This window comes from Bison bison, unplaced genomic scaffold (genome assembly GCF_000754665.1).
Source record: "Bison bison bison isolate TAMUID 2011002044 unplaced genomic scaffold, Bison_UMD1.0 scf7180017864145, whole genome shotgun sequence".
Classification (NCBI taxonomy): Eukaryota; Metazoa; Chordata; class Mammalia; order Artiodactyla; family Bovidae; genus Bison; species Bison bison.
Window position 1 is genome coordinate 3,630,922 of NW_011494717.1, and position 14,620 is coordinate 3,645,541.

General features: G+C 40.4%; 1 long non-coding RNA gene across 1 annotated transcript in view; it reads left to right on the plus strand.

Moving 5' to 3' along the window:
• LOC104989019 overlaps positions 1–7,228 on the plus strand; it is a 24,036-nt gene extending 16,808 nt beyond the window's left edge. The window contains exons 2-3 of the long non-coding RNA XR_825310.1: positions 5,008–5,173; positions 6,339–7,228. This is a non-coding gene — a long non-coding RNA (uncharacterized LOC104989019). The remainder of the gene's footprint in view (positions 1–5,007; positions 5,174–6,338) is intronic.
• Positions 7,229–14,620: the final 7,392 nt, after the last annotated feature.

A 14,620-nucleotide genomic window follows, 5' to 3' on the forward strand; every position in this document is an offset into this window, starting at 1 on the left:
TAAAACCCACCACGATCACCTCTTTCTGCCATCACCAAAGCAGAGCAGTTAATATTTCTTTTGGAATACTGAAAATAATTATCCAGCAGTGTACACCTCTGTACTGACATTAAACTGTTGGTACCCGATGACATTAATGATTTATTCCTGCTTCTCTCAGCTTACCCCAGATAATGTGTCAATCAATACTCAGTTTTTTGGTTTTCTCTATGCCATGCCTCTCAGCTTCCAGTTTCAAATAGGTGTTTAAGGATGCTGTCTACTCAGACAACATTGAAAGGCTACTGTAATCAAAACAGCACAGTTCTGACATAAAAACAGACATATAGATCAATGGAACAGAATAGAGTCCAGAAATAAACCCACACACCTAAGGTCAATTAATCTTCAACAAAGGCAGCAAAAATACACAAGAGAGAAAAGACAGTCTCTTCAATAAATGGTGCTGGGAAAGCCAGACAGCTACATGTAAATCAATGAAATTAGAACACTCCCATATACCACATACAAGAATAAACTCAAAATGGTTTAAAGACCTAAGTATAAGACATTACCATAAGTATCCTGGAAAAGAATAGAGGCAAAACATTCCTGGACATAAATCATACCAACATTTTCTTAGATCAGTCTCTTAAGGTGAAATGAATAAAATCAAAAATAAATAAATGGGACCTAATCAAACTTAGAAGGTTTTGCACAGCAAAGGAAACCATCAACAAAATGAAAGTACATTCTATGAAATGGGAGAACATGCTTGTAAATGATGCAACAAACAAGGGTTTAATTTCCAAAACACACAAAGCTCATACAACTCAGCATCAAAAAAAAACCCCCAAAAAACAAACAAAAAACAAACAAAACTCAATCAAAATTAGCATAAGACCTAAATAGACATTTATCCAAAGAAAATAAATGAACAATTTTTACTCTATCTGGCATCTGGATTACACTTCACAGTTGATACATTTTTTTTTGCATAAATTACCCCTTTAATTCATTATAATAATCTTCAGCTTAAAAGTTATATTTTTATTATGAGAGAAAGAATTGAAGCTTAAGGGTGGTATATCACTTGTCCAAGACCACAAAGCTAATCAATGGGAAAGTAAAATACATTACTTTACTCCCAGTTCTTAATGGGAGAATTAAACAATCTATGTTCTTTGAGATTCTTCCCTACATGCTCTATTCACTCTGAATCACAGAATTGAGAAGTTTCCAGAAAAGGATACTTGCTGTTTTCCCATATCTCGTAGGTGTCAAAGAAAATAAAGGCTTAAATAAGTAGCAGGAGTGATTTAGGTTAGATATTAACTGGGTGGCTGATGCTGATGAGACTGGAAAAGATGACCAAAGGATATTTTGAGATTATCTGTTTTGAAAAAACAGTATGGGTTGGATTCCATTCCAGTACATGCCTGGTGGTGCAAGAAATAATTAAATGAATTCTTGTGAATTATTTGAAAGCAGTTTATAAACTGGATGATTTAATGGAGTTTCTTCGAGTTCTCTGATTCTATAACAAATATTCTACTGAACGGATTTATACTACTGAAAGTTGCTCTCTGGTATATGGGGATGGATCTTGTTTTCTTGACCCCTTCATCTGTGATCTCTGGAGAATGCAGATCCCCTTATTCAATTCCATTTCATACCCTCAGGGTTAAGCCTTCAGGGAAGAGGTCAGAGATGACCTAACTTACCTGAGGTCCTGAGATGCTTCCTGGGCAGTTAGCTTTCCATCCACTGTTGATTTGATTTCACTCTGCACCCCAGGGAGATTTTAAAGATACACAATTTTAGTCTGAGTGTGGTTCAATTTCCAACCTTTATGGGATGTCAGATCATGTAAGATCATGGCATCTGGTCCCATCACTTCATGGCAAATAGATGGGGAAACAGTGGAAACAGTGAGTGACTTTATTTTTTTGGGCTCCAAAATCACTGCAGATGGTGATTGCAGCCATGAACTTAAAAGATGCTTACTCCTTGGAAGCAAAGTTATGACCAACCTAGACAGCATATTAAAAAGCCAGAGACATTACTTTGTCAACAAAGGTCTGTCTGGTCAAGGCTATAGTTTTTCCAGTGATCATGTATGGATGTGAGAGTTGGACTATAAAGAAAGCTGAGCGCTAAAGGATTGATGCTTTTGAACTGTTGTGTTGGAGAAGACTCTTGAGAGTCCCTTGGACTGTAAGGAGATCCAACCAGTCCATTCTAAAGGAGCTTAGTCCTGAGCGTTCACTGGAAGGACTGATGTTGAAGTTGAAACTCCAATACTTTGGCCACCTGATGCGAAGAGCTGACTCATTTGAAAAGACGCTGATGCTGGGAAAGATTGAGGGCAAGAGGAGAAGGGGACAACAGAGGAGGAGATGGTTGGATGGCATCACTGACTCAATGGACATGAGTTTGGGTAGGCTCTGGGAATTTGTGATGGACAGGGAGGCCTGGCATGCTGCAGCTCATGGGGTCGCAAAGAGTCTGACACAACTGAGTGACTGAACTGAACTGAACTGAACTGATGGGATGTCAGAGCTGAAGAATAAACAAAGGACCGGGTAGTTGGCTTAAGGCAGTAAGCCTAATAAAACAAAGACACCTAGTGGGGAAAACAAAATTGTCTGGGTATTTATCCAGATGCTGCCACAATCAGATACCTGCCTTAGAGCAGCATCTGTAGGGTATTAAATCCATGTGATTTCACTCATGCTGGAAAGTCCCTTTTCTCCTCAACAGAAGTGTCATCTGTGCATCTTAAACTGATCCTATGCATGTTAAGTTGCTTCAGTCATGTCCGACTCTGCGACCCTGTGGACTGTAGCCTGCCAGGCTCCTCTGTCCATGGGACTCTCCAGGCAAGAATACTGGAATGGGTTGCCATGCCCTCCTCCAGGGTATATTCCCAAGCTGAGGATCAAACCCACACCTTTTATGCCTCCTGCATTGCCAGGTGAGCTTCTTTACCATTCAGTTCAGATCAGTTCAGTCGCATCCAACTCTTTGTGACCCCATGGACGGTGAATGCCAGGCCTCCCTGCCAACCACCAACTCCCAGAGTTTACCCAAACTCATGTCCATTGAGTTGGTGATGCCATCCAACCAAACAATCCTCTGTCGTCCCCTTCACCTTCTGCCTTCAATTTTTCCCAGCATCAGCTTCTTTTCAAATGAGTCAGCTCTTCGCATCAGGTGGCCAAAGAGTTCAGCTTCAGCATCAGTCCTTCCAATGAATATTCAGGACGGATTTCCTTTAAGATGGACTGGTTGGATCTCCTTGCAGTCCAAGGGACTCTCAAGAGTCTTCTCCGACACCACAGTTCAAAAGCATCAATTCTCTGGTGCTCAACTTTCTTTATAGTCCAACTCTCACATCCATACATGACTATTAGAAAAACCATAGCCTTAACTAGATGGATCTTTGTTGGCAAAGTAATGTCTCTCCTTTTTAATATGTTGTCTAGGTTGGTCATAACTTTCCTCCAAGGAATAAGAAGTGTCTTTTAATTTCATGGCTGCAATCACCATCTGCAGTGATTTGGGAGCCCCAAAAAAGAAAGTCTGACACTGTTTCCACTGTTTCCCCATTTATTTGCCATGAAGTGATGGGACTGGATGCCATGATCTTCGTTTTCTGAATGTTGAGCTTTAAGCCAACTTTTTCAATCTCCACTTTCACTTTCATCAAGAGGCTTTTTAGTTCCTCTTCACTTTCTGCCATAAAGGTGGTGTTATCTGCATATCTGAGGTAATTGATATTTCTCCCGGCAATCTTGATTCCAGCTTGTGCTTCCTCCAGCCCACCATTTCTCATGATGTATTCTGCATATAAGTTAAATAAGCAGGGTGACAATATACAGCCTTGACGTACTCCTTTTCCTTTTTGGAAGCAGTCTGTTGTTCCATGTCCAGTTCTAACTGTTGCTTCCTGACCTGCATATAGGTTTCTCAAGAGGCAGGTCAGGTGGTCTGGTATTCCCATCTCTTTCAGAATTTTCCAGTTTATTGTGATACACACACTCAAAGGCTTTGGCATAGTCAATAAAGCAGAAATAGATATTTTTCTGGAACTCTCTTTACCATTAGTGCTCAAATGATCCTGTAGCATGAGTGTTAGTTGTTTAGTCATGTCCGAATCTTTGTGACCCCATGGACTGTAGCCTATCAGGCTCCTCTGTCTATGGAATTCTCTAGGCAAGAACACTGGAGTGGGTAGCCATTCCTTTCTTCAGTGGATCTTTCTGACCCAGGCTTCAAACCCAGGTCTCCTGCATTGCAGGCATATTTGTTACTATCTGAGCCACCAGGAAACTAATTCTGTTTCCCTGATGTGTTTAAATCTATGTGTTTTAGTTTCCTCTTTATTCAAAAGGAAGAATTATAACTTCCCACCTCACAGTGTTAGAGAGCTAAGTAATGGAGCTTTCTGAAAGGTATCATGCATTTCACTTTAAAGACCCTTTCAAGAGAATATCGAAATTAAGGGAAAACTGTTGTAGAACTCATCTAACAAAATACTTCCTAAAAATTAAGGTAATGCATTATATGCAAACAAAACTGGTAATCAATTCAAAAGTAATGTGCATCTGAAACTCAAAAACATAAAAAAGAAAGTCATTTTTTTTTTTTTTTTAATAAAAGTACTGCTTCTCACCCACATATCCTTTCTTTCCTGTGTCTCTGAACTCCCCTCATTGGGGGGCCCTGACTTCCAACACTGTATCTGACAAGTGAAGAACTGGGTTTAGAGGGGCAGTCACCAAAACATTATTTTAGCAAACAGCCCAGCTTTTCCAACAGGCCCGCACTGTGAACCTGGAGCAGTGATTACACTGCTCCTGCCTAACGTGGGACATTTAGCTTCTGGAAGTCCACAGAAGAGAATGCAGGGCTGGGGAGGGTACTCAGTGATGATGCCATTCCACCAACCCTGTTACTGTGCAGATAACAAAACTGAAGCCAAGACATAAGCCAGTTTTTTTTTTTTTCTCTTTTAAATTTCAGAGTTAAATTCTTCATTGAAGAATGCAATGAAAAGCAACGTGAAAAAGGCAAGGGTGTACCCATGTATCCCACATTCAGGGTGTGACTGTTTGCAAGCAGACGTGCCTTCAGATAGCCCACCAGGTCTGCAGAGCCTACAGAAAAATGAAAGATCACTCCATACCAGGTATCGTCTCAGTAAGTCATGAGGTTAAGGCCAACAGAGTTTAGCTTCACACTTAGCAAATCCCCGTTCTTGGCAGAACTCTCTTCTAAGCCCAGATAACATCAGATAACATGAGAATCTTGCCTCCAAAGATCTGCCTCTCTACCTCTTCAGGGCAGCAGGAGGCTTCCGTTGGCAGCTCTAATCAGCGCAAGATCAACACAAATCCACACACGTCAATCACTCTGTTTTCACCTACTCTAGATTGCCTTCTTTCAGATTTAATTGTCTGAATTTTAGTGTCTGTGATAAGAACTCAGGGGTCATATCACACACCTCCGGAATCCTTCCACTGATTATGGACTGTGCCTGGCAAGTGATGACAGTGGAATTTAGGCAATTACGAGTGCAGGATTTTCTGGCCCTGTCAGGATCTTCACAGAGAACGTCATGCTGTGCACATTCTCATGGAGCTGGCTTGATTTTGCAATTTTTTACACCCTATTGTAAAATACTGCTATCTCCAACAAGGTCCCTGTCCAAGCATGCTTTGATGTTTTACTGGAATAAGTGGCAGCATTCAGGATTTAAGCATCAAAAGTAGAAATACACGTTTTTCTTTTTTATTCTGTAAGATTTAACACATCAATTATAAGCTTAATCACAAAAGAGGATGGTGAACAAAATGTGCTGTTATGGAATTATGAAAATGTTTTAATACTTTTACATAATTTAGAATGTTTCTACAAAGAAAAAATAATTATATTTCTGAATCATGTGCTTTAAAGGATCCCACCGAATGTTGTGGGGCTTACTGGGCCTCTGAGAGGCTTTGTGACACTGGATTGTAGGGCACCCCCAAACCCAATGATGACAGGAAACACTAACTTCCAGGTTTGGGGCCACCTTGAGGTTTTATGATTCCTTGAAAGCTCTAAACTCATAATTAAAAATGGATCGCCAAGGCCTGGGGCATGATTCCAAAATTAGTTTTATTGTTTTGAAAGTCCAGATCTGGAACCAGAATGCTTCAGAAATCCACTTGAGGAGTTGAATAAAAGGCAGGTGCTCCTTCAGGAGGAGAGGGGGCTGGGTACCTTACTGTTATTAATACTCCTGTGATTTCTGCTGCTTCTGTGTTTTCCTCAGTGTGACTAACTAAAATGCTCTTTGTTCTTTGTTCCAGACTCAGAGACATCCCTGCCACGCGGCACACAGATTTATAACTCTGGGCAAAGGTTTCAACAAATACGATTTCTTCACTCCAAAGTCCATCTATGTGTATTGCCTGAAATACAGAGTGGTGCGTGATTGTCTGCTGGTCTCTAATCCCAGGAGCCTCGGCAGCAGAGGCAGGACAAGTTCCTATAACTCTGGAGACAGAGATGGCTCACACAGTGCTGTGTAGGGGCGTTCATGGAATTTATTGTTCTTTTTTCAAACTGACATAGTGCCTACACTGACACAGCCCAGAAAAAAGAAACTATTGTAAATGAAAGATCTAAAATTTGTCTATTGTAAATGAAAAGATCATAACCCAAAGATTTGGTGAAAACATGCTCCTTATCCAGACAGTCCACTGTAATGTTTCAATTGAAGAGTTTCACTCAGAGAAAGAGAATGGGTTCAAACAAACAAACAAAAGACGACAAGATCCAGGGGTTAGGTTTGATGGTCTTAAACACACAAGGACGAAGACAAAACTTCTGATTCCATGTCGGCGAGCTGGGTACATGAACTGGGATGTAAATTTGAATCTTTAAAGGCTATATTACACTTTCCCATCCACCTCTTCCATGAAGACAGGCAATAGGGAGGTACTTAAATTTTTTCATGTCCTATGGGTGTCACTGAGCAATTTGTTTCCTAAGCATCTCCCATGAATATGGCTGAAATAACAAGTAAAACACACCCGGGTGCCTAACTGGAGGAATATACTTCTAACGTCCAAAGTCCATGTGACAATGTTATCTGAAAAACATTTGACATGAACCCTATGCAATGATACTGCTGCTAAGTCACTTCATTCATGTCCGACTCTGTGTGACTCCATAGATGGAAGCCCACCAGGCTCCCCCGTCCCTGGGATTCTCCAGGCAAGAACACTGGAGTGGGTTGCCATTTCCTTCTCCAACGCATGAAAGTGAAAAGTGAAAGTGAAGTCGCTCAGTTGTGTCTGACTCTTAGCGACCCCATGGACTGCAGCCCACCAGGCTCCTCCGCCCATGGATTTTCCAGGCAAGAATACTGGAGTGGCACTAAACTCACTCTAATGAGCAGTCCTGTAAAAGGCATCCATTTTGGAACCCAGGCCAGATATGAGTGAAACTCAGTAATAAGTATGACAATCTGACTTTACCACAAGGTCTTACGACAGAGTCCTGGTATGGTGTTAACCTCTGGATTACCCAATCTTGGGAAGGAGCCAATTGGCCTATAGAACTCCTGAAAATGAAACACTACCCATCATAGGTTGGAAAGTACATCTACCTAAGTAACTCTGATAAGAGGCCCTCGAAAATGGAAAACCACAAAAACGCCAACAATACTATAGCTCTTGAGAAGTTCCTTGTCTAGTGGGAAAAGGAGATAAAATAAAAAGCTTGGGACTTCCCTGGAGGCCCAGTGATTAAGAATCTGCTTGCCAACGCAGGGGACATGGGTTCAGTCCATATTCTGGGAAGATTCCACATGTCTCAAGAGAACTAAGCTCATCTGTTACAACTACTGAAGCCTGTGTTTCTAGAGCCTGTGCTCCATAACAAGAGAGGCTACCACAAGGAGAAGCCCAGGAATCAGAAGTAGAAAAAGCCTGTGTGTAGCAAGGCAGACCCAGTGTAGCCAAATAAATAAAAAAATGTTTTTTAAATATTGTTATTGTTGTTCAGTAGCATCTGACTCTGCAGCCTCATGGACTATAGTACGTAGGGCTTCCCTGTTCTTCACCAACTCCCAGTGCTTGCTCAAACTCATGTGCATTGAATTGGTAATGCCATCCAACCATCTTGTCCTCTGACATTCCCTTCTCCTCCTGCCTTCAATCTTTCCCAGCATCAGGGTCTTTTCCAATTAGTGGGCTTTTCGCATCAGGTGGCCAAAGTACTGGAGCTTCAGCTTCAGCATCAGTCCTTCCAATGAATATGCAGGATTGATCTCCTTTAGGTTTGACTGGTTTGATCTCCTTGCTGTCCAAGGGACTCCCAGGAGTTGTCTCCAATACCACAGTTTGAAAGCATCAGTTCTTCAGTGCTCAGCTTTCTTTATGGTTCAACTCTCACATCCACACTTGACTGCTGGAAAAACCACAGCTTTCACTATACAGACCTTTGTTGGCAAGGTGATGTCTCTGTTCCTTAATACACTGTCTAGGTTAGTCATAGCTTTTCTTCCAAGAAGCAAGCATCTTTTAATTTCATGGATGCAGTCACCATCTGCAGTGATTTTGGAGCCCAAGAGTATAAAGTCTGTCACTGTTTCCACTGGTTCTCCATCTATTTGCCATCAAATGATAGAACCAGATGCCATGATCTTTGTTTTTTGAATGTTGAGTTTTAAGCTAGCTTTTTCACTCTCCTCATCAAGAGAGGAACTCTTTAGTTCCTCTTTACTTTCTGCCATAAAGTGAAGTGGCTCAGTCGTGTCTGACTCTTTGCGACCCCATGGACTGTAGCCTACCAGGCTCCTCAGTCCATGGGATTTTCCAGGCAAGAATACTGGACTGGGTTGCCATTTCCTTCTCCAGGGGAACTTCCTGATCCAGGGATTGAACCCGGGTCTCCCACATTGTAGGCAGACGCTTTACTGTCTGAGCCACCAGGGAAGCCCTTCTGCCATAAGGGTGGTGTCATCTACATATCTGAGGTTGTTGATATTTCTCCCTTGCAATCTTGAGTCCAGCTTGTGTTTCATACAGCCCAGTATTTCACATGATGTACTCTGCATATAAATTAAGTAAGCAGGGTGACAGTATACAGCCTTGACATACTCCTTTTCCAGTCTGGAACCAGTCTGTTGTTCCATGTCTGGTTCTAACTGTTGCTTCTTGAATTGTATACAGATTTCTCAGGAGGCAGGTAAGGTAGTCTGGTATTCCCATCTCTTGAAGAATTTCTCACCGTCTGTTGTGATTCACACAGTTAAAAGCTTTAGCATAGTCAATGAAGCAGAAGTAAATATTTTTCTGGAATTCTCTTGCTTTTTCTATGATCCAATGGATGTTCATAGTTTGATCTCTGGTTTCCTTCCCTTTTCTAAATGCAGCTTGAACATCTGGAAGTTCTCGGTTCATGTACTGTTGAAGCCTACCTCGGAGGATTTTGAACATCACTTTGCTAGCGTGTGAGATGAGTGCACTTGTGCCATAGTTGGGACATTCTTTGGCATTCATTTTCTTTGATATTGGAATGAAAGCTGACTTTTCCAGTCCTGTGGCCACTGCTGAGTTTTCCAAATTTGCTGGTCTATTGAGGGCAGCACTTGCATAGCATCATCTTTTAGGATTTGAAATAGCTCAACCGGAATTCCATCACCTCCACTAGCTTTGTTTGTAGTGATGCTTCCTAAGGCCCACTTGACCTTGCACTCCAAGACGTCTGGCTCTAGGTGAGTGACCACACCATCATGGTTATCCGAGTCATTAAGATCTTTTTTGTATAGTTCTCTGTGTATTTTTGCCACCTCTTCTTAATATCTTCTGCTTCTGTTAGGTCCATACCTTTCTGTCCTTTGTTGTGCCCATCTTTGCATGAAGTGTTCCCTTCGTCTAATTTTCCTGAAGAGATCTCTAGTTTTTCCTATTCTTTTATTTTCCTCTATTTCTTTCCATGGCATGGCAACCTACTCCATACTCCTGCCTAGAGAATCCCATGGTAGAGGAGTCTGGCAGGCTACAGTCCATGGGGTCTCAAAGAGTTGGACATGACTAAAAGATAGCATGCATGCACAGAGAAACATTTACATTTCCTGTAAAGTTATCTGAGTTGGATGAGCTGAAAGTTGTAGAATGGGCTCTATCTGGCTGCTTGGAGAGATCAAGGCCGTAAAAGTGTATGCTGTCATTTTCTTTCTTTTTTTTTTTTTTTGATATTTATTTACTTATTTGGCTTTGCTAAGTCTTAGTTGTGGCTAATGGGATCTTTCAGTCTTTAGTTGTCTCATGTGAACTGTTAGTTGTGGCACATGGGATCTGGTTCCCTAACCAGGGATTGAACCCAGGCCCCTGGCATTGGGAGCATGCAATCTTAACCACTGGACCACCAGAGAAGTTCTTGAATGTCATCTTCTAACTGCCTGGTAAAACTGTTTATCTTTCATGGGTTAGTTAGTTTATATCCAGGACAGGGTCTGACTAGCCTAATCATGAAAAAACTCAGTTGTGTATTAGAAACTTCTTATCCTTCTTTCTTTTCTCACTGGAAATATTCATAGGTCCATTATTGCTCTGGACTCAAGAGGGAAAATAAGCTCAGAAAGACAAACTGCAGGCTGGGGTTATGCCAAGCGTATCCTCTGGATGTCTTATAGTGGGTTTCTTAAGAGAGGCATGATTTGTTGTTCAGTAAGGGCCACACTCTAGGATTTTACCCTGAGTTTGGACACAATGCAGGATCACTTCTATTATCTTGGAAATGAGAGTGATGGTAGCCAGTGGAGAGACTCTTTTGGAGTTAAGACAGTAACATTATCTAAAGCCACTTCCAGTTTGTAGATAAATAAATATGCACCAACTGATAGGATCATGCAGATTTTCTCATCAGACCTGCTAATGTAGTAAATTGAACAGTTTTTAACAGTTCTGTTGAGATGTAATTCACATACTATACAATTCACCCAATTAAAGAATATGATTTAATAATTTTTAGCATAATCACATAATTGTGTGGTCATCACAATTTAATTTTAGAATATTTTCATCACACCAGAAAGAAACCCAGTATCTCTTAGCCATCACCATCAAATGTCCCTATTTCACGCCCAGACCTAAGAAACCACTAATCTACTTTCTGTCTCAATTGATCTGCCTATTATAGACATTTCATATAAATAGAATTATATAATATTATGATATTTTGTGACTGGCTTCTTTAATTTATCACAGTGTTTTCAAGGTTCATCTTGTTGTGGCATATAACAAGGGCTCATTCTTTGTTATTGCCAAAAAAGTTCTCTTGTATAATACTCTTTGTTTTATTGAGTTATCATTGGTTGGACATTTAGATTATTTCCACTGTTTGGCTACTATGAATAATGTGGCTATGCAGCACTATAGCTAAGACATGGGGACAATGTAAGTATCTATCAACAGATGACTAAGTATCTATCAACAGATAAAGAAGATGTGATATATATATATATATACACACACACATATACAGTGGAATATCATTCAACCTTAAAAAAGAGGAAATCCTACCAATAGTAACAACATAAATGGACTTTGAGAACATTATGCTAAGTGAAATAAGGCAGACAAAGACAAATACCATATGATCCAACTTATATGTAGAAACTAAAAAATCAAACAAACTCATAGAAAAAGAGGTCAGATTTGTGGTTTCCAGAGGTGGGGTTGGGGGAGATTGGATGAAGGTGGTCAAAAGGTACAAACTTCCAGTTATAAGATAAATGAATACTAGGGATGTAATTTAAAACATGATGATGATAGTTACATTGCTACATCATATGTATGAAAGTTAAGAGAATGACACCTAAGAGTTCTCATCATAAGGAAAAACTTTTTCTTCCTCTTTTTCTTGTCTTTGGTATCTGTATGAGATGATGCATGTTAACTATTGCGGTAATCACTTCACAATGCATGTAAGTCAAATTATTATGCTGTGTACCTTAAACTTATACAATGCAGTACGTTAATTATGGGCTTCCCTGGTGGTTCAGATGGTAAAGAATCTGCCTGCAATGCAGGAGACCTGGGTTCAGTCCCTGGGTCAGGAATATCCCCTGAAGAAGGGAATGGCTACCCACTCCAGTATTCTTGCCTGGAGAATTCCATGGACAGAGGAGTCTGGTGGGCTACAGTCTACGGGGGCACAAAGAGTTGGACATGACTGAGTGCCTAACATACACACACACACACACGTTAATTATACCTCAATAAAAATGGAAAAAATTCAGCTCAGTTCAGTTCAGTTGTTCAGTTGGTCTGACTCTTTGCGACCCCATGGACTGCAGCACACCAGGCTTCCCTGTCAATCATCAACTCCCAGAGCTTGCTCAAACTCATGTCCATCAAGTTGGTGATGCCATACAACCATCTCATCTTCTGTCGTCCCCTTCTCCTTCTGCATTCAAACCTTCCAGCATAAGGGTCTTTTCCAATGAGTCAGTTCTTTATATCAGGTGGCCGAAGTATTGGAGTTTCAGCTTCAGTGTCAGTCCTTCCAATGAATATTCAGGACTGATTTCCTTTAGGATTGATTTGATGGATCTCCTTGCAGTCCAAGGGACTCTCAAGAGTCTTCTCTTGAGCATGAACATTCATACTCAAGTATTTGCATGGACATATGTTTTCAACTCTCGGTTATACATCTACGAGTAGAATTTCTGGGTCTCTATTGTAATTCTATGTTTAACCTGTTAGGAATTGAGAAAACCAGAAAACACTGGGCTTTTTTTCCTAAGAAAATGTGAAGGACTGGCCATAAAAGGAGATCAAGGTTGACTCTGAAAGAGGCTATCCTCAAGCCAGACTGCTCTCTAAGTCTGATATCATCTGGATATCAAGGGCAGTAACAAAAAATACTTCGTGGGCAACACAGAAAGCAAAACTACAAGTAAACTTTCCAGTAGTCCTAACATCCCAAGATTTTTTTTCTTTTTTTAGATTCAAACAGCAAGGTAGATAGATTTTCAATTCCTGTAAATTATTTCTACATGGCAAGTCTTAGAAGTACTTCAGGAGAAGCTGTGTAGATCTAGAGTCATATCTGATTCCTATAAAGATATATGAGAAATATAATGGCCACTGGTTCTATATGGCTTTAGCAATTAAGTTAATCAAAACAAAATAATATTTAACAGTCATGTCCTCAGTTGTACTAGCCACTCTGCAAGTGCTCAATACGCACATGTGACTTGTGGCTACTACGCTGGGCATTTCCCTCATTGCATAAAGTTGCAGAAGGGTTGTTGTGAAGCAGAGGTCCTAAATGGTGGCAATTTAATCCCCTCTCAAAGAAATCTGGCAGTGTGTGAAGACACTTTGATTTTTTCAACTTGGGGAAGGAAGGGTGCTTCTGTATCTAGTGGGTAGAGGCCAGGGATGCTGCCAAACATCCTATAATGCACAGGGCAGCCTCCAGAACAACTAGTCATCCCCAAATGTCAATAGTTGTAGGACCGAGAAACTCTGTTCTGAAGCAAGGATGTCCAAACCTGGGTAGCTTTTTATCAAAAAATCAAAAGAATCACCTGTTCCTCTTTTTAACAATTCATATACCTGAGTCCCATCCCTAAGATTCTGATTAAGGAAGTCTGAAGATAATCCAGAAATCTGTGTTGTTCAAAAGCGTTCCAAGTGATTCTAATGACTGAGAAGATTCAAGAACTATTATGTGAAAGCAATTGACTCTCAGCTCTTAATTCAGAGGAATATCACCTGGTAAACATGAGCAGTACTCCCAGAATAGATTAATGGCTCCAAGGCCATTACCTCTTCTGTTTAATTTCTCCAATTACTTATTTGACAATTAATGGGGTCATTAAGCACTTAAGAGTTGCATTAATGTCTCTCCTCTTTAAAAAAATTCTTTTATTCTGCGTAAATCCAGTTTGCAAATGGTTACATCTCGTTAATTATTGTACACTTCCTGTTTACAAACAGAAAAAATGACCTAGAAAAAGTCTGGCAGCTGTCTCTGTTCACTGGTGTTTGATGAGATATAGTTGAGCAAATTAGCATACCATCCCTGTAGGTAGTATGGCATGGCATATTAATATCCATTCCTTTGCTACCAACTAACTTAATACATAGAAGCAGAATTCATTTAAAGTGGTTTGAAGTTGCATAGTTTAAGGTCAATACAATTCTTCTAAACTTAGAAAAGTGTATAAATGAATTAATTTTAGCTTTAAGACATTTTTTCCTTTTCCATTTTCTATCACTCTGTAATAAATTACAAAAAAGGGAATAGTTCTTGCTCTTAAAGCTCAACATTCAGAAAACGAAGATCATGGCATCCGGTCCCATCACTTCATGGCAAATAGATGGGGAAGCAGTGGAAACAGTGTCAGACTTTATTTTTCTGGGCTCCAAAATCACTGCAGATGGTGACTGCAGCCATGAAATTAAAAGACGCTTACTCCTTGGAAGGAAAGTTATGACCAACCTAGATAGCATATTCAAAAGCAGAGACATTACTTTGCCAACAAAGGTCTGTCTAGTCAAGGCTATGGTATTTCCTGTGGTCATGTATGGATGTGAGAGTTGGACTGTGAAGAAGGCTGAGCGCT